The sequence below is a fragment of the Typopeltis vanoorti genome, chromosome 7, assembly GCF_054136105.1.
Source record: "Typopeltis vanoorti isolate ZY-2024b chromosome 7, IOZ_Tvanoo_1.0, whole genome shotgun sequence".
NCBI classification, from domain to species: Eukaryota; Metazoa; Arthropoda; class Arachnida; order Uropygi; family Thelyphonidae; genus Typopeltis; species Typopeltis vanoorti.
The window spans coordinates 92,403,763-92,428,622 of NC_143555.1; the positions used below are offsets into that span (position 1 = coordinate 92,403,763).

At 36.3% G+C, this 24,860-nt stretch overlaps 1 protein-coding gene across 3 annotated transcripts in view; it reads left to right on the top strand.

The window, feature by feature from the left end:
* Window positions 1-24,860, top strand: part of LOC150104865 (uncharacterized) — a 184,153-nt gene that overhangs the window by 7,249 nt on the left and 152,044 nt on the right. The window contains exon 1 of one of the 3 annotated variants that reach the window (XM_090396027.1): window positions 22,862-22,992. The exons of the other annotated variants lie outside the window; for them this stretch is intronic. The gene's annotated coding sequence lies outside the window, so the exon portion shown is untranslated. Of the gene's footprint in view, window positions 1-22,861; window positions 22,993-24,860 lie in introns of those variants that run through there. 3 annotated transcript variants of the gene reach the window in all.

A 24,860-nucleotide genomic window follows, 5' to 3' on the forward strand; every position in this document is an offset into this window, starting at 1 on the left:
ATGCCTTGGATGTCAAAAAATAATCAACATTGACTTGACATTGCTGAACTTGACAAGCTTTTTTTTCCGCCTTTTAGCATTATCACCAAACGCTTCTTTAAGTATTTGGTAAGTTTCTTAAGTTTCTACGGTTTTGAGATTGAAGAAAAATTTGATGCAGATTCTTGGCTCCTCAAAATCAGCCATTTCAGTTAGAAAAGAAAATCACCGAACCACTAGAACACGACGTTAGAAAAACGCACGTAACCCAAGAATGCATCCTCTCAGATTGAAGACTGTTGACATATGATTCACAAAGGGTACTGCTCGCCCCTTATAGCGGCGGAAGGCCATACTTCAACTGGTTCGCGAGCGCTGTTCAAATTCCCCTGACTTTTGGATAGCACTTTGTACAGAAAAGGATGTTCACGGTTCACAAGTTATGAAACACCTATGGTGACATTAATCAGGGGAAATACCCATCCATTCCCATCTTCCCTTTTGTGATAAAACTCAATAGCCTGTCGCCGCAATTGGTTTCTTAGAAACCTAACACTGTTTATCATACGGTGGTAAATCCTGGCTGCATTGTCTGCCATTGCTTCATATTACGTGAGTTCTGACTGGTTTGCGGTATAAAAAAGCCCGAATTTCCAAAAGGAAAAATCCCGCTACCTCCACATGAGACCGGCTAACTCACCTTGCCGTTGAAAAGCTCTGATAAAGGCTCTTTGAGTCCTGGACATGATTCGAACCCCCAAATCTTTACAGCCTAAGTGATTTATTATACGGACTAAGCTATGAAGACTCCGAGAGAAATTCTCTGTATCCAGATTTGTTTAAGGTTGGCATTAGCACATCTGGTGCAACACGATGCTAAGATCAATTTTTAAAAGAATGTACAAAAAAAAGAAGTAAAAATAATATTTAATTCATGCATCATAATTAGGTTTTTATAAGAGGCGATTATATAACAAAAGAAAGATATACTGGTATATTAATTTTATTTCTTCAATTTCTTTTTCCTGTTTAACCAAATTTTGAATGATATAAAACGTTTTTATAGTACACTATTTTTGTGTTCATTACTATGATTTTTTTTTAGTGCAGCTATGCCTTTGGAATAAGATAATGTTCTGAGAATAAACATTCTGTGCAGACTAGTATGGCATGTCAAACAAGAGAATAGTCTGCACGATACCGGTTCAGCCGGCTTGGAGCTGAAGGAATTGGTATACTATCAACGCACGCAACACAGTGCGTGTCCGGACTTTGTGACTAGCAATATCGCAACCAGTTGTCGTTGTCCCAGATACAGTATTATGCCACACACACACACACACACACACACACACACACACACACACACACACACACACACACACACACACACACACACACACACACACATTACAGTTCTTAGAACTGTATTATTAGCCTGTATTAATATTACTGTTAATAACGTTAACTACATATGCAGTTATAGACATATAACTGCATATGTACATAACATGTATAGACATAACATATATGCGCCTCCAGCTCAGACATGCGCAGAACAACTTTCATAATGACGTAAGAAATCTTTGTATAGGCTTAATCATCATTTTCATTTTAAGGTGAGTTAACTCTCATTCGGTAGTAGCAGGATTTTTTTCCATATGTTACTGTGTACTTAAGAGATAAAAATGGTATTTGCCTCTTCGCGGCCTCAGCTGCGAAGAGGCAAATACCATTTTATTTGTTGAATACGTTAAATACGCATGCTCAGTTTAACGATTATATTGCCTTTTAAAACGAATTTCTCTTTTTCTTTCAATGGTGAAAACATTCATCAGAAGTAAAAATGTCTTCGGAGCAATTCAACAACAACAACAAACAGAATAAATCCGTTCACATTTTTAAGTAGTACTCTTCCAACTTTTTCTCATCGATTTTTCCCCCCACGTTTTTCTTGACATTCAGAAGTCTCTTCCCTAACAAACCATCCACCTGGGATGTTGTCCCTATCCACTTGAAGCAGTAGTATTTCAATCTTAACACTGACATGCGTGACCAAAGAGGACACTCGAAAAGAGAAAGTTCAAATTTTTTGCTCTCTCGTCTTGTTCTTTTGTTGAAGTGTTTGTGTGTGACAGTAATGGTTAATTCAGCGGAAGGGAGAACCCACTAGGGTAACGAAGCGACGAGATTGCAACGAGTACGTGACATGTACTTTTGTTTACTCTTACTCTGTTGAACGTAATTTAAAGTTCCAATTAAGTGTTGCCCTGTTTGAATACATAGTGTGCTGTCGCATTATTTTCGTGAGCGTTCCTCATAATTTTTGATGTCAACGAATTTAACTTTACATCGATGACTTTTTTAAAGAAATTTTAAATGGTCATTGGATAAATGAGCAATGATTGCTTATGTAAAAACAAAAACATCACTCTAACCCATCGTATTTGGTGGATGTTGTACTTGTGCGCTCGTGTGGGCCAATGTAAACACACACATACATCGAAATAAGTTGCCGAATGTTCATTAAACGTGGACTTCAATTCACCATGACAACGTCCTGTATATTCAACAAAATGTGGTAGGGAATTAAACATAATTATCTATTAAGATTACACTAAATCAGCTAAGGCCACGAAGATAGTGTATTATGTCACCAACTGTGTGAATTCTCTAAGTGGTTTGTAGTTGGCATTGGGAAATTAGAAAACTTCGAGTTTCCAGACGAGAACCGGCCTCCACATGATCCCAGCTAATCCATTTTCAGTTGAAAAGTCTTGTAAACGTTCCTCTTAGCGTAAACGGGATAGATAGACCTACCTATATATACACGAGTCACTACAGATAAGCAGCATTGTTTCATGGAGAGTTTTACAATGTGTGAATGTTTGGAGCCCATGTTTGATTTTTGTTTTAGAAGTGTCGAAACTGCTCATATGATCTATAATTTACTGAAAGAGATATTTTTCCATTGGAAATATAGCATGCATTTTAGTTCGACAATTAAGTTCACGAGAGATAGCAGAAGAGGTTGGAGACTCTTCATAGACTTCGTTTGGACTTGATTTAAGCGTAGTGGAACCTGAAGGAGCCTTTAAGCAAAATTTTTGCTCGTTCGCGCCTTAATTCATTCAGTATGTTTGGTCAAAAACCAACTATCACAAGGACAGATTAAGCGCTACGAAATTCGACGAAGACATTGCTTTTGGGCATTACGAAAAAAGTATTTCGATAAATCTTTCCAATAGTGGCAGAAACGATTATCGGAGTTTGTTGTTGCACGGGTGACTTACTTTGAAGGAAAACTCCGAATCTTTTGAGTTTCTTATTCTTTGTATTAATTGTGATAAATTTTACAAAAAACTATTAGTTGGATTTAATAAATTGCAAATAGTTATGACTAACTTCTTGACGTTGATAAGGAACGGCTTCAGGGTGTAATATGATGATATTGATACATCAGCAACTGATAGCGCAATGCAAAAAATAATAGTCTACAAGGTATCTTCATATTAAATGGATTTTAACAACGTGAATTCTTCATGGGAAAACAGCGAAAAAAGCCTGTGTCCAGTAGGATACTTTTTAAACAAAGTATATTTCGTCAAAGATTCCTTCCAGAATCATGTAAATCCCATCACAATTTTAACTGCAAATTTTAATTATTAATAACTGCTTTTTTTCTTCAATGGAAGTAGGAGAAATTCTTTTGGCTCTAAAAAGTGGAAATAAGTACTGCGAACATTTTGCGGCCTATTTATAAACCCAAGTTGTGAGTTCTACCGTTCGTTTTCTGCATTGCAGGGTCAAGACCTACCCTTCTGGAAAGTTGGTTTTTTTCTCCAGAAAGATAGGTTTTGAACAACCTGCGCCAGATCGATTAATACTTTACTTTAAAATATTTTTTGTTTAAAAAGCTTAATTAAAAAAGGACTAACATATAGAGCCTAAAGGCCTTAATTTAAAACAAGTTAGATACTAAAATAAAATATATTATAGTTCCATCCGTATTTTATAGTCTAATATAGAAAGAAAAAACCTTGTTTCGAAATATACTATATTTAGTCATAAACTAAATTGTGCAATTTTACTTATAATTATTATAATTGAACACGAATATTTCTATAGTTATTAAATCTCCTCTTAATTTCCAGTATTGAGCCTAATTACGGCTATATGCTTTTAGTAATTTTATAAATAAGCTTTTTAAAGGAAAAATATTTTAAAATAAAGTATTAATCGATCTGACTCAGGTTTATTAAAATAAGAATGTACCTAGACAGTATTCGTAAGTTATCTGACTTCTATCGTCATTGGTAATCGAAAGAGACCATTAGTACAAGACTTGTGTAAAAAAATTGATATTCTTTTCAGTATACGGAGAACCAACACAATTAGAGATTCTCAGAAGATTCACACGTTGCTTCACACCGTAATCCATTACAAAACACAGGCAAGATTAAAACATTACGGGCAGAGGTTACGACATTTCCAGTACTTCAGAAAACAGAATGAACTGCGTTACTTGAGGCATACATACTCTCGCTCTCAATGGGTACGAACCAGAGACGATGAACAAAATTCTTGATACGCCTCCGACAGCTCTTTCAATAAACGGGATTTCAAAAATGCAATACCTTACATCAAGAATGTTAAGGACAAAGTTGCAACGGTGCTTCGTGATTACAGTGTTAAAGTGGCTTCTAGTTCAATATATAAGATTTCTAGGTGCTTACATCCACCATAACTTTCACATCTTCTCATTAAAAAATAAAGAGTATACAAAATTAATTTCTCTTGTGGCATTTGCTATGTAGGTCAGACTGGACAGTCTGGAAAGATACACACATGTCTGCTCATGTAAAAGACGTTGAGGAGGGAACAAAAAGTCAGAATTAGCCTTCCACATAACAAATACAAACCGACAAGTAGTTTGGCAAGAAACAGAAATGCCATATATCGATCATAAGATCGATATATGGCATTTTTGTTTCTATGGCATTTATAAGAAAATTTAGAGACGCCTCAGAAATGCTCCGGATCCCCATACGATGTAACAAAAAATCAAAGTGTAATCCTACACCAAACGCAGAACTACGATTTATTTATATTTATTCGTGTGGGGTTCCCCCGTTCCTCGACCGTCCCTTTAGAACTGGTTGAGCACTCCCAATGAGGGATTAAGTATGTATTTTATGACTGTAGATCCGTGTGTGTTCACGGGTTAGTTTGCCTGTTCTGAGGGACGAAAAACCGAGTTTTCTGGTGAAAAAACCTCCCCTACCTCCGTATGAGACCGGCTAACTCACCTTTAGTCGAAAGAGACCAGATAAAGAGGTTCCTTATGTCATGGACGGAAATCGAACCCGGGTCTTTTCGACCAAAGGGTTTCGTCCATACCGACTGAGCTACGGAGGCTCTAGACCAGGGGTCTTCAACGCATGGCACGCGGGCTACAGGTTGCCCGCGAAGCTCTTTCTCGATTTTTTTCAAAATGATCCGCCGGCCATTTTGAAAAAATAACTACGTAACATTAAAACGCGATTAAATAAAAAATAATTTCAATGAAGCCCGCGGGCCAATAAGCCATACTGCGGTATTTAGAATTGTAAGATGCTTTCCAGATTCACAAGGAACGCTGTGCATTTGGTACTTTACATAAATTCCTATAAAAATAAATATTAAATAGACATGCTTCTTCGGCCATCTACCAGCGCAAGTGGTACTTAAGTACTAGTACTAACATTGCAGGTAGATGGCTGAAGCAGTAGTTCGTTCGAGTGCGCTGTCTAGTGCCTTCCAAATACATCTCGATGGTTCTCGATACTTCGTTATTTTCATATAAATACAAGAGGATCTCATCCACAGTCAGTCAGTCAGTCGTGAACAGTGTGATATTCGTGTATAAGTGCACGCAGGTTCGTCGTGTCAGCCGTAGCCTATTATGGTTTTATATTGCCAGACTTTTTTTCATTAGTGTGAGACATATTCAGTGCATAATAACCATTACACGGCCATTTTGGATCGTTTTTTGGGTTCACCTTCCATCACTTTGGCGTCTACGAGTAAAAAGCGTAAATCAAGTGATTCTTGTCGGGTTTGTAATGAAAAGTGGACCAATTTGTACTTTTTTGTGCCGATCGACGATAAGCCAGTGTGTTTAATTTGTCGTGAGTCAGTGTCAGTATCAAAAAGAATGCAATATAAAACGACACTATGAGACAAAGCATGCGTCCAATTTCGATCACCTTCAAGGGCGGCTTCGTATGATCAAAGTGAACCGTCGCCAAATTGATTTAAAATGCCAGCAGGGTACGTTCAAAAGGCAGAGGGATACAGAGAGAGAAGCGTGCATCAAAGTAAGTTATGTAATAGCTGAAAAAATTGCTAAAAAATCAAAAGCCTTCTTGGACAGCGAGTTTGTGAAAGAGTGTCTCATCGCTGCTGGGGATATTCTGTGCCCAAATAATAAGGAATTGTTTAAAAAAACGAGTTTGTCTGGGGTAACTGCAGCACGACGTGTTGAAGAACTTGCCAATGACATTGAAGGAACATTAAAAAACGGTCGTCTGAATTTACGTCATATTCACTTGCTTTAGATGAGAGCACATATGTAAAGGATACGGCACAACTGGCTATCTTTGTCCGTGGCATTGATCAACAATTCGACGTGACAGAAGAACTGCTAGTGTTCGTATCTATGAAGGGAACGACGAAAGGCACTGATATTCTTGAAGTCGCCAAGAAAGCGCTCCATTGTTTCGACCTCAGCTTAACCAACCTCGAGGGTGTGGTAACTGATGGTGCCACTGCTATGGTGGAACTAACGAAGGGTTTGTTGCGCTGCTATGGAAAGAACCGGAACTAGAAGGAAAAGATTTCGTCCATTACCACTGTTTAATCCACCAGGAGAATTTGTGCGAAAAACTATTGGATTTGAGAATGTCATGAAAATTATTGTGACTGTTGTCAAAATTATTAGGACAAGAGGATTGAATCATCGTCAATTACAAGAGTTTTTGACCCAAGAGAGCGAAGCGGATCACGGCGATGTGGCTTATTATAGTTATGTGCGTTGGTTGAACAGAGGGAAGGTTCTTAAAAGAGTCTTTGACTTAAGGAGAGAAATACAGCAGTTCATGCAATCCAAGGGGAATCCGATTGCGGAATTTAATGATCCGAAGTGAATGACAGATTTTGCCTTTGTGACTGATATCTCGTTGCATATGAATGACCTAAATGCGCGGCTACAACCCAAGATCAACTGGTTCACACTCTGTTTGATCACATCAAAGTTTCTGTGGCCAAGCTCAAACTTTGGGAGGCACAACTCGCAAAAAAAAGTCTTAACTCATTTTCAGCTTTCGCTGAGTCCAACTGTTCGTCTCTTGATGAATACACTACAAAATTAGCCGTGTCGAGAAGTGAGTTCGAAGAGAGATTTGGTGATTTTCGTAACCAACAGTCTTCTTTAGATTTATTTTCAATGCCATTCAGTGTCAACTGCCGAAATGCCAGGCTCAGTACAAATGGAGCTGCTTGAACTCCGAAACAACTCTTCTTTGAGAGAAAAATTATTCAATGTGGCCTTGCTTACATTTTACAAAGACTGCATTTCTGAGGACGCATTCCCTAATCTTCGCCAGCATGCTTTGAAGATGTGCGCTTTGTTAGGAAGCATACTTATATGAGCAGTTCTTCTCCAGACTGAAGCATGTGAAGTCCAAGACAAGAACTCAGATTACGGACCAACATCTCGAGAATACTCTGCGCATAGCGACTTCCAACACCGATGCCAACCTCGACAATCTGGTCAAGGGAAAACATTACCAAGTTGCCCATTGACATTGTAATAAATTAATGTTTTGATTAAATTATCTTTTTTCAAGTATTGATTGTATTTACTTATCATGAACCCGACTCCTACCTACGCTTTTAAAGCTGAGTTTATTTTTATAGGATTTTATGTAAAGTATCAAATGCACAGCATTCCTTGTGAATCTGGAAAGCATCTTACAATTCTAAATACCACAGTATATCTTAGTGGCCCGCGGGCTTCGTTGAAATTTTTAATGGGGCCCGCACTGTCTGAAAGGTTGAAGACCCTGCTCTATACCCATGATAACAACCGCAGACAGACCTACAACATGACAAGTTTTATGCTAAAGAACGAGATAACAACTACGGTAGTTCTTTTAATGCTTGCATATTAATTAATACAACAGATTTTCTTTGGTCACTTTCTTTTTATTTATATATACTATTGTTTAAGTTCTAATAACATGTGTTTTGTGTAAATAATTTCTTTTTATATAAAAAAAATCAGCTAACGCCTTTTTATTCCCGTATATAGGGAGTAGGCGAGGCCATTTTAGCCCTATCTAACTTTTGGAGACTGAGTGGGCAGTTCAATCTCCACTTGTACCCAATCAGAGAGATAGCTGGCCCAAGGCTATCACTAATTAAGCGGCACGCAGTGAAGAGAGACGGCTCAATAAGTGCCGCCATCTCGTGATCCCTAACCTTAACACCTGTATTTAATGTCTGAAATAATGTGGGTTCTACGGGCGATTTTTTTGAGTATATGGGATGAAAAACCCGAATTTCCGGAAGAAAAAACCCGTTTGCCTGTACCAGAGATCGACTAACTCGGGAACCGGTAGAAAAAAGGCTTAGAAAAATTTCTTCTAGTCGCCGACTAGATTCGAAACCAAGAAGTCTTCCTTCATGTGGTCATGTGCCATGGTGTGCAAACGCCAGATCTACTGAGCTACACAGGCTGTAAGTCCAACGTCTTACAATTCTTGTCGCGTTATATTGTTTATTTTAAAAACCTGTTTTATGTTTTAGAAATATGAAAATTATTATAATTATTAAATTAAAGAGTTACAATATTGGGACAACTTCTATAGCTGAAAAAGTTTGAGAACTTGTTTTAAATTTAATAATTATGTTGCAGATTCAATTACATAGGTTTTGTACAACTGGTTTAGTAAACCTTCAAGCGACACGAGTAATACAATGTCAATTAGTTATGCTTAAACGGAAGTTACAAGTTTATGCAAATACTGATACAGATTAGAGGTTTTTTTTATATACTTTGCCTCTTAACTGTTTATTTTCAAGGTGCAATTCGATTTAGCAAATAATTCTGAACAATGTTTCCCTACTAAGTAAAATCGCGTTATCTTCCAGTCCTCTCGTCCAAAGAGAACTTCATTCTTTGCACGAAAGAGAGGAATAGGAAATTGTTACCAACTGATCCAATTAAGAACGATGCTTAGAGAAGATTAACTGCCTGGGAAATGGTCTGAGTGCTACTCCGGTGGTACAAGCTCGAGAAAGTTGAATCACGTATTCAACAGTATTAGCGAGATAGAAACAGGCGGTTTTATCGATTTTATTGGACGAGGCTGTAAGAACTAGCTACAATGGATGGAGTAAACAACAGAAGGAAAAAGTAACGTCTTTAGACTTGCGGTTGTTTGCACAGTGGTGAACGAACAAAGAAAAGATTCCGACTGAAGATGAAAGTGACACTTGAGCATCGCGGCAACCGAGCAGTGCAAAGTTATAATACAGAACAAGATATCATAAACATTTGTTATTGAGTTTAAGTAAATAATCTTATGCTCCTCCGATCAGCTTTGTTTAAAGAAATCAATAAGAGAAAAGCCTTCTTACTATTGACGAAATAAATGACATTTTACTGGGTTCCATACGAACTCAGTATATTCGGTCTGCAATCAGCAGACGACTTAATTTATTTCATCTGCTATTATGCATAACATTTATTAGTTATTGAACATCGAATAAATGTTCGATTTCGTCTGCCCTTATAATTCCGTTTTATTCATGTAATTCATTAATTAATTTATTTAATAAATAAATAAAATTGGACATAAATATGAATATACTTATGCAATGTCTCAACTTTATGCAATTTACAAAATTGTGTAATAAAATAAATTAATTACTGTTATAAAAATTCTTTGTGAACTTTTCATTTGTTTTCGAATAATGGAAATAAATTAGCAGACGAAACAAATATTTTGTCTGCAACTTTTAAGGCTAGAAAAAATAGACAATTTGATAGCAAAATTTGCATCGTATTTTGGCTATCTTACCTGCTTAAGAATTAAAGAAAAAGTACCAATAAAAAGGCCCGAAAAACATTTTAATTACTTAATTTGTTCATTATTGAATGAACAAAATATCAGCGTGCGATATCACCTGCAGACAGCTTGCGGTTTATGCCAAAGTATTTTTTTATGAACTCTTTCAGTAATCTTCAATGAGTAACGTTTCGAAATTCGACGTTTCCGCACTAACCTGTCCACGATTGCAACAACCTGCAAGTGGAATGTAATGATTCCTAAAATTACCGTTTGCCACGCTCACGGCAAATGTGGCGTAGCTTTTCCTTCGCCTAAGCATACTTGATGCCAGTTTGTGACGTGCTTTTGACGTCAAACAACACCGATCGACGATTTATTCGACTTAACTACAGAGTGGCAGTGTTCTTTACTCAGTACTAAGAAAATCAGGAGCTATTTAGTTTAGGATAATGCCCTTTCAGGTCTTTTTAATGGTTTTATGTGAGACTGCAAAGTGGAGAGATCGATTAAGTAAATGATGAGGGAGTTTTTGCTCTTCTGTCATCATATAAAAAAAAAAAAACAGATTAGCAAATTATTTTTCATAAAGAATACAGTTTAACCTAAACTGAGAATATCAACATAAGAATCAATTTGCCTGCTATTTTGTATTATAAAATTTAATTATTGGTGTTATTCGTAAAAAGTTATGGGATGAAGCCCTGGAGTCAAATACGTTGCTGATTACCTATGAGTCTTATTGCCAACAATTCAATGACCTATCAACATTAAAATATTTTGAACTTGCTATGATCTCTCTAAAGATATTCTGAGTGACTTGGCTTTTATCCTAATTCAGAATCTCTAGTTATATACAATGGGATGTTTCAGTTCCTTATCTAGAATTTCAAGAGCGAAGTTCCCTTTATCAACTACATAATAAATATTTTTCATAAATCAAAAGAGATAAAAGCTGTTATCTCTGGGATGAAGAGCATAATGCCCATATATTTTGTGTCGGGATCGAATTATTTGTCTTTCCATGTTAAAAGTAATATTACTCAGGCTCTTCTAGTAAACAAGCATACAGGGAAGGCTATAGTAACGCAACTATCACCCGATAACAGACGCGTTGATAACAATTAACAGTTAACAATAGCCTTCCACCAGTTCGTTGTTAATTAACTGGAAGACTATTGTTACGAAACTAGAATAACAGAGAGGAGCTGTCACTCATTAAAATGGGCAACTGCATATCGGTAATTTAACCCGAAATATGAAAATATGAAGTAAAAATAAATAAAACTTGCTAACAGTTGCGCAGACAATATGCCTCCATAGCGTACAATAACTAATATTTCACTTTATTTCCACAGAGGTGCTCATAAACTAAACACTTATTCATATCTGCATTCAAGAGAATTAAAATACGAATTGTTAACCTATTTTGTGGTAAAATGCATATTTTGCATTGCTTATTTTTAGGTTTCGGATGTTGTGCATGGCAAAAGTCGTATTTTAGATTATATATAGTTTTTAATAATTAAAATCTTTGGCGATATTTTCACCATTTAAGATGAAAATATCTATTATAGAGAAAAATGAGGTCCAAAGGAAAGTACTGCACAACTGAAAGAGCGAAAAAGAAAAATAAAACACTAGACAATCGACTAATTTGCATATAAATGCGTTTCTCTTATCTCCTTACTCCCGAGTATAAAGCGCATTCTTCCAATTTACGATCACTGTGAGCTGGCAGACTATCGACTTATGCCATATCGCTTTACTTTAGCAAAGAGCGCCTTTGATAAATTACAAACATCACGGCTACTTGTCCACACACAACACAATTTTCTTTCTTTTGTTAATAGCGTATTCTTGAAGAGGTTCTGTGATTGAATTGTTCATCTCTCTCCAGCCCCTGAGTGTTAGCTTTATTAATTGCTTTCCTTTACAAAGACCACTCCAGTTTCCAGAATTTTTGGAGATACATAATTTTCAATTTTTGCAAGAATCACCGTAGGGTTCATATTTATGTGTAGTTGCAACTTGTACATATTTGTGATCTTGGGAAACAAATCTAGAATCTTTTGTATATATCTCTCTCTCTTTCTCTCTTACTTATACAAAGGTGTAATTACATATATTTGCTTATTAGAAAAGCTCACAAATTAATGAAGAAATCCTATTTACATTTTGGCTGCTTTACTATATTGTTCAAAAACTTCATTTTAAAAACTACTGTAGTTGTTCTTCTTTAACAAAGACGTGTTTTGATTCACTTTTTTTTCATTTCACTATTGTCTAAATGTAGGTTGTCCATCATTAATAAGACTTTATTAATTTTCCTACTAAGGAATTATCGATCTGCGATTATTTTCAAGGTCAAAATATTTTGCAACACATGATAAATTCGCACCAAAATTGAATCTGAGATTCAAGTCGACTTAATTCAACATCTTAAACCGGGGCTTCTCAAACTTTTCCTACGAGGAACACTTCATAAATCCTGAAATTTTAACGGAACAACTTGGTTAGAGTCGAGTGTCATCGGTGTCGTATTCAATGTAAAGCTAAGCGCACACTATCGCCGCAGAAGGCTGTATCGCATCGTAAAAATGCGACAGTGCACACTATAGACATACCGGGCCACACCGCATCGATTGACCTTGCTTGTGACTGCACGTTTCCTAGAATAGATACCTCCGTCCTTCACTTGTGATCGGAGGTGTCGACAACCGCGGGCGGCTGAGTCAAGGCCAGCGCGCGCTGGCCTTAATAGCACAATCCACACGCAAAGAGGAGCGCCTAATTTTCAAACGTGTTTGAACTTGTTGCAGCATTTAAAACCATTCCAGGCTCATATTAATTTTGATAATTTTTCACGGAACATAGTTTGGGAAACGCTGCCTTAAACCTACTTTAAACTACCGTGATGGAATCCATTAGGTGGATTCATAAAAACAAATCGCATTGTCCCAAAAACAGTAGACCTTTTTATGCGAATTCAACTCTACGAAAGTGCAAGCGTAAGTTAAGTACCACGGTTTGGCCAAAGGTTAAGTAATTTGGGAACTCTACCCCATATCCCGAACATGGAACTCTTTCCAATCCAGTTCACGTTTTTTTCTCCATTAAACAGGGTCCCACACTGGACAATGAAATTCATCTGCCACCTGAAGACATTCATGCACATCCAAGCCCATGGAGGGGGAGATTCGAATTTACGACCTATTAAACGAAGAACTGGATCGCTGTCCACTCGGCTGGCAACAAACCACTTTCCCTAGATGAAACACGAACGCATAGCGTCATCATTATATAGGCACCAGCATGAGATCTGCATTGATCCCAACGAAACATTAAGATTCACAAAAAGAGAAAACTACATTCTCTGCCTCTTTCGTCACGCCTTTCCTTATCTCATTTTTCTGAACGTGTGAGGCTGAGCAGCATGTAAGGACCAAGTAACTTGACTTTATAGAAACCTACTTAATACTATGAGAGGGTTGAGCCCGTCTGCAAAAGTCTTTATATATGCTGGTTTAGAAAATCCTCGCTTCCTCGTCAGTCTGAAACTACTAACTTACCTTCAGTTGAAAAACCCTTATAAAGGTTCATTGTGTCCTTGATGGGATTAGAATCCAAGTTTTACCAATCAAAGGGCATTGCCGTTACCTACCGATTACCGAGACACCTTAAGGAATTCACGATGAATTTTTAAGATCTTCTTATCCTTCCTTTTTCGTATTAGGCCTATTGGCCTGTAACGGAGCTGTCCTAAACCCTTCCAAGCCATACCCATCCCGAGGATAAGGTGGCTAGCTCTATGCCTCCCGGTGTGTCCTATGTGTGTAGGTGCGTGTGTTCACAGGGCCGGTTTGCATGCTTACGGGAGGAAAAATCCCAGATAAACTGGGGAGAAAAACCCTGCAGTCCACGCCCAAGACTGGCTAACTTGGTTATGTCTGAGAAAGATCCTTAAGCCCCTCACGTCGGCGACGAGAATCGAACCCAGGAAACTCCTTTCCCAGGCATATGGTTGCGAAGCGCATAGCTACTCAGCTAACCGCGGGAAGTTTTTTTTTTTTAGTCTACAGAGACGCCTTAAGGAATTCACGATGAATTTTTAAGATCATAATTGAGAAATAATTCGGTGACAATTTTAAGATAAAACGGATATGTCCTGGTGAAATTGTTGTGTAGGGAAGGAGGCGAATGGAATAACGAAATTAACGTTTTTTTTTTTTTTCTAATAGAATATGAATTGGATGTGAGTGTGCAACTCAAAACCAATACATAGTAAGTACTTATTATTATTATCTTTTCTTTCAATCGGGTGATGTCCTCGTTTTCCAGAATTTATAATATGATTTTTACATACAGATAACGATATCTATTCTGATCATCTATTTCATCTTTTCGAAGTATCATATTCTCGTTTGAGAATAAACCAGTTTCTGCCACAGCAATCTCGGTCTATTTCTTTCCAGCTTTATCCAATGGTTTGTATTACCGGGCATAAACATTTTCTGCCTGTAATGACACAATCAGTGTTTCTTTCATCATATCGGATTGCAAAAACAAATGATTTGTTGTACGATCTAATGTTGGTAATAAAATTCTTGTTCATTATCGAAGAGCTCTTTAAGCTCGGCCATATTAGATTGTACGTGAGTTTGTTGAACTCCAATTCTGCCCTGTTTTTTCCCGTGAGTAGTTTACTAATTGATCGGATCGATCGACTTACTGCATTTAAATAGCCGTGAAAGATGAATAGGTTCGGCGGCGTATGTATGTTTACGATTTCTCTTTTGGTAAATTATAAGCAACTGTTAAAATAAAGAGCAATGATTAAACCTAATAATAAAAACAATTGTAGTTACTAGAAGGGTTTTTCCTTGTAATATACTAGTATCCATTATGTTACTTTAGGACGAATCTAAACAATCAAAATATGTAAATATTTCGTATATTATGCATGTTCGTTATATGAACTATTATTCACAGGGAGAGGGAACCAAAAGCCGAAAAATAGCCTCACACAATTTATGGGCAAGTTCTTATTCAATCGATGAACAGACTGTCACCTTAATAAACCCGAAAGTGCTTCTGAGCTAAGGATTTACATTCTGCAAATACTTTGGTCAGCATAGAGTGGTTCTTTAGTCGGTTTCATATTGTTGTCTCGTAACGTCTCCCTGCCACCTCACCGGAAGCTTCTTCGCCAGACTCTTCCCATGCATGGTACAACTGTCATATTCAAAGTCGAAATAAAATGTAAAATATACTACCTGAATTTGAAATTCATTTCATTGAATGCCTTTTTACAGCCAGTCAGAAATCTCGGGATTGCATAATTGTAGCGCCTTTAAAATAGAAGACCACCTCCACTTGCGGAAACTACTTTATATGTGAGTAGTTGAAAGAAAGGATAAAATATTTAGTTACATTTGCCCTGCTCGAAGCTTTTGAGACTTCATCATTTTTACGGGAAACTTTTCTTTTTCTGGGTTCGTCATTCTCCAGAGTGTTTACTCTATCATAGAGAATCCCACGAAAATCGTCTCTCGACAGCATAACCCTACAACCAGAAGTCCTTCTGTAGACTGTAAGACAGACAGGGAGATAATCTAGTAGTCTTGGTTACATTACTACAGAAATTTATCCGTCCATTAGCAACAATTCGACTTTTTTTTTGATACGAATGAAACTAATGATCCAACTAATCCTTTATTATATATTTGTAGGTTACACTGATTTCTTCCATTTTTGAACCACGCTATTGATTCGCCCAAATTATAAGAGCAAGTTACGTCAAAGCAGAGAAGATTATCAGGAAAAGTAATCCAAGCAGATTTTTTTTGTCTTAGAGGGAAGAAAAACGAATTTCTAGGAAAACATTAATGAGACCGAGTAACACATTTTCACTTGAAAAGTTTCCTCTTGTCCCAAATGGAATTCCCACTGAAGTCTTAAAGGTCATTTTCGTTCTTCCCAGTGAAAGGTGCCTTCGTTGCACGGTCGCGAAGACCACGTGACATTCACCCACCAGGCGAAAACCACTAGGGTACGAATCCCAGGAAACTCTGGTTTTCATTTCACATCGTGAACAATCCGACCAAAAGAAGCAATTATATAAAACAGAACATCCTCCTCTCATAGTCTTAGTTGATTCGACCTTTATTCCTACCAGTACCAAGTCTACGAGGGGAAAACTAGTAGCGGAGGTCAGCGGATTGAATCCTTTGGATATATATATCAGCAAATTTAGCGGTATAAAAATTCTGCTTCACTGTGCAATCTAGAAAATAGTACATGATGGTTTTAGCGCTAATGTTGAAAGATGGCTGTCCTCATCGTCTTTAATTGTATTGTGGTAAGTCATATCAGCCAGTTTAATGTTGATTATGCTGTTATTATTCAAGATGGAATCTTACTCATGTTAATTTCAGTGGTCATAGTTGCAATGAAATATGTTGTGTACTCATCCTCAGAGGTTTCATTCAAGATCTTGTTCTCTTCATGCGTGTCTATGGATCACCATTCGGTAACTCTCTACATACGTGCACAGAAAAGTACTTGATAGATTTGGTAGTACCTTTTCACGTTTCGAAATTTCCTAACTTGTTTCAGATGGATAATAGGTCTCTTTTCATATCCTAACATTTCGCAGCTCATCAGTGTGTCCTTCTATAATGTTTCCTAGTGGTATAATGAAACTAATTGGTTTCTCTGCAAAGCAGAACTTTGAATGAAGTACAGGAACACTAATACTGTTCAGAATATTAACCATGGAGTTTTCAGTTTGCTAAAAGCATTTTAGGCATATCTGCAAAAATGCAAAAGCAGTTCTTGTGCATTTTGCAAATGTACAGAAGTTTGTTGAAAGTTACTACTGTCGATATCTTTCTGTTAATATTTATAACTAATCACACGATATGTGTAATCAGGTATTAAAGATTCTAGGTTCGACTCTCTAGCAATTCCAAAACCGTTATTGGAATATCTGTTTGTGTCAATATGAATGTGATGACAAGAAGATAAATATTTTTCGCTTTTATCTTCACATCATCATCATTCACAAAATGGAATAAATTTCAATTTAGAAGTGGTGCTGACCAGGAATCAGCACGGTTTGTATTGTATTTTCAACTGTTAGTGAATTAACCGATCTTATACGAAGAGAGAAGGGTTTTTTTCATTCCTCAAAACAGACAAACCGACCATATGAACATGACATAACAGAGTAGCCTTAAAACATGAATTACTTCGGCATAAAAATCCAAATCAATCAACCAGCATTGTAGAAGGAATAATGAGCTTTATGATGAAATAGTTTCGATCTTCATGCCAGTGCTAGATCCAAACAAAACTATTTTATTACGTGACATGATGATTTGGATTAACATTTAGCTTTATCCATTCGTATATTTTGCCAAATATACAAATATGTCTTGACAATACTAATCTTATGGCATATATGTTTACCAGTGCTTTATGGACTCCCCCCCCCGCCATCAATTGTAATAATAATTGTTGTTGTTGTCGATTCAGATGCGTTTCCAAAGTTTAAGTAATACGATTTATTCAAATGATCAATTTTTAGATTCTTCGCAATGTCACCGAAATCAAAATGACGACGCTCTGAGATTTATTGTTTCGTTTCTGCAACTTTGAATACCCCCCCCCCCCTTCGTCTTTAAATGACATCTTTCCACGTTCAAATAGTCCTCAATGACGGCGGTGCGATACAGACTTGTGCATTGGTCTACAGGTCCAAAAAAAAAAAAAAAGAAAATGAAAAAAAAAAAAAAAAAGAGAAAAAGTTGTTGATAAAAGAGCCGTTTCTTTTTCTGCTGTGTTCTTTCAATCCAATCCTTTTTCTTTTTTTTTTTTGCAAATTTGTTGCCGTTGCTTTGATGTACTCATTATGCAAGCAAGAAACAAACTTCATTGCATATAGCACTTCCAGTGCGAAGGTTTACATCTCATTTTACTAGTTTTCTAAAACGGTTCTTACTTTATATGACGTGCGTGTGTTAATAGAAAAAAAAAACACTTTTCTCTTTCTAGCTATGTACGTATCCATCCAAAGTAACCATTTTCAAAAGTTACAAGCAAACAAAAATAGCAATATGTAATCTCAGGAAGGACGTTTGAGGTTGTGGAAAAACGAAAATCCTAACATGTTAATCAAGAAAAAAATATCTGCAGAGCGTGTAGAGTAAAACTAAGACTTTTTCATCTTTAAGAGCATCTGCTGCAGATATTCCTAAGACATTCGCTATGGTACGGTGATCATAAAATATGTTCGTACAGTGGCAATATCTAGAATGCGAAAACATTACTGCACGAATTGCTTTCGAATTTAGTCTGCGATCAACCTCTAAATAGCGCAAACGTCATTAGAAGAAAGCATTTTTCCATAAACAGTGTAATAATGCCGACAAATGGGTGTACTGTTAACATAGTTACACACCACGTGGCAATGACCATCATAAAATTCATTTCCTACATCACGACCGTGTTAATTTCATTGGCTAATTGCCGAAACCTCAGAACATCGCAAATTATTAACCTGCACCTTGAGAATTAGGACCTTGCATCAATCTTTGATGTGCTGTCTGAGTGCACGTGGGAGACGGTAAATATTTATGGTAGTTACAGCTGTCATTCTATTAATGGTTCCACGGTACCTTGATCAATACGTGCATCCTCTCTCTCTCTCTCTCTTGATAGATACGTTTCTCTCGACGGTTCAGCATATTTGAAAGGATTTCAGTTGAATAAACCAATCTCTATGCCAACATGTTCTGCTATGTGAATATGACTGCATTTCTATCTATAATTTTTCGTGTTTCTGCAAAGATTATTGCAGGACGAGTCAGATGCTAGCTCTTTATAACCTCGTTTTTGAATATAAGAGATCCAAATGCAGTTCATTTTCTTTGCATATCGTGTATGTTACGACAGTTTTATTGGGCAGAAAATTCATATCCATTTAAACAGTAAACGGTGCGTGTTTTTTAAAATAACAAGAGATAATTATTTATTTTTCTTTAACAGGAACGAACTCACAATCTTAACCGGAAATAACGCCATTTTTATTGTTGCTTTATATGTCCTATCTTTAAGCACTGGTAGTGATCTGTGTCACTTTCGTACTTTGATGTTCAATGTACGAGTTAGAATCCCACTCCAGATAATTTTTTTTCGGTCCGCTCTCGGCATTGATATATCTTCGCTTCACTTCAGATCCTCATAATATTTAATCAATGAGGAATCATTGATTAATGTCAAATTACCAATAGTGATAAGTCTATCTCGCCATTACCTGTGAAACGCTTATGTAATATTACCAATTCACACAGCTCTGTTTTTCATTAAATACAAGAGGATCGATCGGTCGAAATATGTGATCGAGAATTACGATGTATAATTCTCACCGTCATCTCGGAATAATAGATGAGCTGACCACATCAATTTGACGTATTGTCAAACCCTGCTATCTACTAGGGGATCTTAAAAATATCCATATATATTTTATTAATATTTTTAGAATAAAAGGAAACAAATACCGTATGCGCGATTAGAAATGAGAAGCAGAACCCCCAAAATCGATAATATCCTGTTACTGTCAGTTTCCTGTATTATTCATCAAATGCTTTCTATTTACGAAGTGAAAAATAATTATAATTATCAAAATTACATAATACAATCACAAACAGATATATACATTTCCAACACTGTGGGAGGTGTCACGTTATTCGTTTGACAAGCGACTGGACATAGTTTTTCAAAACTTTCTTTAGACTTAAAAACAGAACTGAAAAAATTAATTCCTGTGTTTAGAGTTGCATGTTGCTAAACGAATATTCATTGTCTTTATCTTCTCTTTAGCTTGTGTTCCACCAGGAAAGTCTTCCGCTCCTAAAAAGGAGTGTACTACTTCCCTATAATGCAACAATCTGTTTGGGATATTTGCATTTATTTTAATTCAAACTGAGGGTAACTTAAACTACTGTGATTTAAAAAATGTAATCTACTTTGTTTTAAAAAGTCCTATTTTTTACTGCGTTACATAACAAAAAATAATGGATTCCTTTTTGGCCATTTCGAGTGCCCAATAAGCAGAAATATAACCGATAAAATAATCTATTTGTATAGAGGCCTTTTTCTATTGAGGGTAAGTCCAGGCGGACTTTCGCCTGATTTTATAATGGTCTATGGAAGAACATCTGCAATCCCCACAAGATGTGACATTTAAGACGGTTGTTCTGGCAACTCAACAAAAGTTTGTGTACATTAGGTTTATTAAAAAAAAAAAGTGCGATGTTCTATTGAGTCTTAGCATTAATTCGAAAGAATTGTACGTTTTCTGCCATTAAGCAGAAAGTATTCTCATTAGTTAGAGAAAGAGTCCACAGAGAACGAAACAAAATACATGAGGACAATACGCAACTTAACAATTGAAACACTACCTGGCAGAATGCCAGTCTCTAGTGGCAGTTGCGAACTGCGAAATCTCCAGAGCCAAATGGAAGTCTGCCAAAGATTCGCTTGGTGCGGGGATCCTATCACTTTAATGGCAGAAATGCAACCACTACGCCAATGCCAAGGTTCAGTTTTGCTTCTTCAAAAGAAATGAGGTAAGCACTTAATACGGCGTGTTTTGTCGGACATATTTGCATTACTGACCGTTCGACATACTTGTGATAAACAGGTACGCTGGGGGAAAAGTAAATGGGGTGTGTATTTAAACTCATAAATGCGCCCACTTTAATAATGAAAACCAGTGACTTCAACCATAAATCGCAAAAAAATAATTAAATAAAGTAGTTAAGCTTGGTAAATGTTACTAATACTGAACGAGAGCTATTGTTCTATCATGCCGCATTAGTAATGACTACTTACCGCTATTCATATTACCATTTCAGGTCTATCGAATGCAGTCATATTTACTTGGAAATGGTGAACCACAAACTTTTCTATACTGCTATTTATTGTAAATTATTCTATAATAATTTCTAACGTAATGATTGAATTTCCAAATGAAAAGAACTTCCGCTAATTAACATTCATAGCAAATCAAAATAGTTTATGGAGAACGAGTACAGTACAGTATTAGTACTGTTCGATCAAGGATTGATTGCCCAGTGAAGTAGTGATTCCCAATCCAAGCAATGCCTGCAAAGGGATAAAATGTCTAAAATTTAGTAACGGCTGACTTTCGCCAGATTCCAAGATATTATATATCTTGGAATCTGGTCACGCTGGACTACATATAATAGTCTAGCGTGGTACTATGCCATATGTAATACACTAAAAAGATTTGTTAAAGATGGCGATTCGGGTGCTTCAGCTTAGCCCAAAGCAGCTGCTGGAAACTTTTCGATTTCTTTGGTTTTGAAACGCCTGATCTTGGCACGAATGAAGAGGTGCACTTTACGAACATCAAAAACAGCTGGGGACAACCTTTACATTGGGATTTCGCTTGGAGAATCACTTACGGCTGACTTCCTGTGAAACTAGTGAAATCACAATATCGTCCCCGATCTTATAACCCCTTTTGCGAAGTATGCCATGCAGTTGAAACTGTAGGGCACCTCTTCTGCAAGTTTTCACCAGTGCAGTGCATTTGGCGGAGAAACTGCTTCTTCGCCTATCTCCCTCGATTTCTGGAGCAGAAAAGATATCTCTTGGGCCACTTTTGTACTCAAAAAGCCAACAATGAAAGACTTGAAATCACGCAATATATAAATTGCTATTACATCTTTTTACTTTTTATGTATATTTAATATTAACTGTTTGAGACCATCGGGACACTTTGCATTTAAGAATTATGTTGGTGTTCTGAGGTCTGCTATATATTTATAGTATATACACTTTCCTTCCTTTGCATCGGATTTTTTGTAGTAATACTGAATGCGACAACTTCTACCACACTAAGTTCATATTCTTAGATATGGCCGTTCTTATTCCATCAATTAAAAAAAAACATCATTAATAGGAAAGTGTTTTAAGTATTTTATGTCTTCACATAAGGGTATTTTTGATAAGCAAATCTTTGGAAATAACTGGGTTCGATTTTTTTTTTGTTTGATTATGTTTTATTTATTAACCGAATACTTCTTACAGACGTACTTGGAATAGACAACTTATTTTCCTTTTTTAAAATCGTCACCTATTTATTATTATTATTTAACCCTAATTAGCAGACTCCATGAATCTAAAGTACTTCTAGCGTTACAGAAGGGAATTGCTACAAATTCTATCATGTCTACACGACATGATAGAATATCATCAACTATTTATTTTCAATTATTTTAACATCATTGATATTTAACTGTTCTTCATGCTATCTTTAAACACATATTTTTATCTGTGACGTAATCGTACCGCTTCTTTTTTTTATGAAGAAAGTTAAGCCTAAAATATTTTCACACGAATTTCCCATGTTCATTACATAAATTTTCCCTGAGAGCAACAGTTGTCATGCGTTCGTGTATATTTTCTTAGGGAATATTGCGTGCATTCCACACGCTCCAGGCAATGAATAAAAGACTAAATTTAGGCTTACTTTATCTTTTTCAGATAGTGAATTCATTCCTGACTGTACATCAACAAATATTAATGATCATGGAGCTGTTGCCTTGTTTTCGTACTCAATAAGAAACACTGCTCATAACTTGCCCACGACAGTTTAAACCAGAGAGATAACATGCGAGTGTTGTAAAACATTCAAGCTTTCACATGTGTCGTCTGTGAAGTTCAGTTCAAACTGCCGTAACGGTAAACAATTTGGTTGCTCGTTGGATAAACTGTGACTATAAATTCAATTTCTTGTTTTACTGAAAACTGCGTATACGTACGAACCATAGCCTTACTGGAACTACTAATTCGTTCACATGAGGTAAGATACGTAACTAAAAGTTCTTGTTCTTATTTTTTATGTGGCTATCACCTATGAAAGGTCTTTTGTAGACCTATAGCACATTAGTAGGCTAAGATTTTTACTTTTTTTATTTTAAAACAGTATAAAATATTAGTTAAAAATGAAATTAATTAAAAATATAATTATATTAAAACAGATAAACTTTATGAGACTTCGTGTGAGAATTTCTACACAAAACGTAAGCAACTCTTAAGTCTGAAACATCCCTCCCTCCCCATAACTTAAAGTACAGCAAAACTAACTCGACAGTGTTGGATGCGTACATCTACATAGTAAGATTACCTAATAATATTTTCTTTCAGGGAATGAAGCAAATAAACGCTACACGAAGACCTTCTGCAAACAAAAACAAACTATAAAAGTAAATAGGGCCGTAGTAGAGTATTGCTGTGATGGCGACATGTCTAGCCGCTAAGCAAAGAGATTTCCGACCATTCAGGTTATTACGCCATTTCTTCGGGTTCGTAGGATTAGTATAAAATTCAATGTACGGAAGCACAGCTTATGTAGCATAGACGTCCGAACACGGACTCCTCAATAACAAAAATGTCGTACTCGTGCAACCAACCATTAACGGTAAAAATAATATACTACAGTAATAACAATAACTTTTCATTTTTTCGATATATAACAATAAATGTAAGTATTATAACCTTCTCAGAAGAACTACCGTTTTATTGACTACTGTAGCATGCAAAGTTATGAATAGCTTATTTGAATATCCTTGTTGGTAGTCCGTGCGATTCTAAGCACTACCTATTCGAATAAAAAGGACCACACGAACTTGCGTTGCGTGCTGTCAACGCCCAATAAGGAGGCAGCTTTTCTATTTTTAACAATACATAATTAGAATAGGTATTGAGTTAGAAATAGCTAACCAGTTAATCCTGGACGGCCTATGAAGAATAAAATATTTGTTTGGTGGATGTGATTTTTTGGCTCGTTTTCTATGGTCATATTAAGCATTAACAAGGTGGGCGTATCTTTATGGATCGGTGTGTATTTTGTGACTTTGAGATGATACGATTTACGTTGACGTGTGAACGTCAATAGACGCACCGACTTTCACTCATTCCTACTTCACCGGCAAGCAAGAAATCGAATTAGCACAACTTTCGTGAACGTCTCCGTCAGTTGAACTGATCTAGTCAGCAGAAATCCAATTAACCACACCATAAAGGACTTCGTTAGTTGAAATTGATGTCTGAATTCTATATGGACAAAGAAAAAAAAAATTCAAGTAGGTGAATATTTTAGAGATAAGCAATATTTTTTTTCGTACAGTTTTCATTGTTTAGTTTTGGATCGTATTAACTGCAATATGCAAATTAATACCTGTAGCTTGTACGATTTGTGGTTGATTCCATATACTAGACATAAATGTTACGTAACCAATTAATACTTTTAATTCATATTGCCGACGTTTCCCACTAAACATTTCCCACGTCCTTTCTCCACTAGATAAATTATGTTCCTTTAAAGAGAAATATTGAAATGAGAAGGGTTCTAAATATAGTTGTTTTGCCAGACGTCGTATTGTCGACCGTTCAGCATGAGTATTCCCCATGGGACACAAACACCTGGGCTACTGCTGTGAAAAATGTTTATATGGAGATGCATCTAGACTCGTAATCAGCACTTTGTAAATGAATACTACTCCCACAACTGCAGTCATGAATCACAACGTGCAATAATTAATGTCCAAATTATTTTTGCATCGATAATTATATCGTTAAATGTAATTATACTCTGCAAATATTTAATGTAATTTATTCTGTATAGTGTAGAATGTAACGTACTGTAGTTACAGGATAAATCTTCATGTG